Here is a 1417-nt window from a genome sequence, read left to right on the forward strand (position 1 = left end):
GAGATAGAGAGAGAGAGAGAGAGAGAGAGAAAGAGAAAGAAACAGACAGAGAAACAGACAGGCAGACAGACATACTTTTGTACTCAACAGATAGACAGCAAGTTAGAGTTCTTTGAGTGATGCAGGGCGAGTCTAATCTACGTGCTTCCAGAAAAGGAGGGAAATACAGAAAAAAAAACATTTTGACATATTTTGCCCTATCATTCTATACCTCCTTCCTCCCCCAGAGGATTTTTATCCTTCATTTCATCCTCTTTCTCGAGGAGAGTGAGTACCATGACCTTGACCGAGACAGACTCAGGCGCCAGAGCCAAACCTGCCCAGGGCAGGTTCCCGCTCGGGACACGTGTCCGAAAATGTCTTGTTTATTGTTTCAAAGCACGAGGGCGACCTTCCCAAAATACAGCGGCGCGCGCGGCCCGCGGAACTCTTAATTCATACAATAAGATGGATGAAGCATCATGGTGAAATCAGTCGCTCGTCAAAATAATGAAATCCGAAAAATCGGCATTTTTCGGCCAGTTTGGACATCTTTTTCGAATATTATTTTTCTTTTTGGGTTCAACGCCTTGCATGTCCGTTCAAAAACACTTTTATACGTGGTTTTAGAGGAAAACATTGATTAAAGACAGAAAAAAGTAAATTCGCAGTTTCCAAGACTCTAAAGCCATGGGAGTCACCAAACATTGGCGGCCATAATTTTCTTGCTCCTTTTACTTCTGAAACCAGGCGACCCCCACCTCCTTCAATCGTAAATATCTCGACTTCTACTCAAGATAAATGGATATTTTTGTCATCAAAAGCAAGGCAAATGAATAACCTTTTTAATTAAGATGATATCAATAACTCCACAAGCTCCAAAAATTGACGAGCGCCTGATTCCACTGCGCCGTGACACATGGGATTGTGTAGGCCTATGGGAAGTCTTCGGCGGCGGCCCTGGAAAGGTGTGGCGCTCAGGGGATTCCTCGCATTGGCAAGTTTATTGTGGCTGAGCGCGTGGTGGTAGCTCTGCTGCTGGTTCCTGCTTTCTTTTTCTTTCTTTTTTTTTTGTTTTTTTGTCTGGAGTGCGGTGTTAAAAGTCTCATTATTTCGGTATCTGAAGAATGGCCGGCGTCTTTGTGTGTTTGGGTGCGTTCTTCTTCTCTCTTTCTTTCTCTGTCTATTTTTCTGTTTGTATTTCTATCTATTTATCTATCTATCTATCTATCCATGTTTTCGTATGTGTGTGTGCGTGTGTGTGTATGTGTGTGCGTTTGTGTGTGTGTGCGGGTGTGTGTGTGTGCGCTCGTGAGAGAGAGAGAGAGAGAGCGGGGAGGGGGATAGAAAAATAGAGAGACAGACAGAGAGAGAGACAGACAGACAGACAGGCAGACAGGCAGACAGGCAGACAGACAGACAGAGATAAAGAGAGACA

The sequence above is a fragment of the Aplysia californica genome, unplaced genomic scaffold (genome assembly GCF_000002075.1).
Source record: "Aplysia californica isolate F4 #8 unplaced genomic scaffold, AplCal3.0 scaffold00007, whole genome shotgun sequence".
Lineage (NCBI taxonomy): Eukaryota > Metazoa > Mollusca > Gastropoda > Aplysiida > Aplysiidae > Aplysia > Aplysia californica.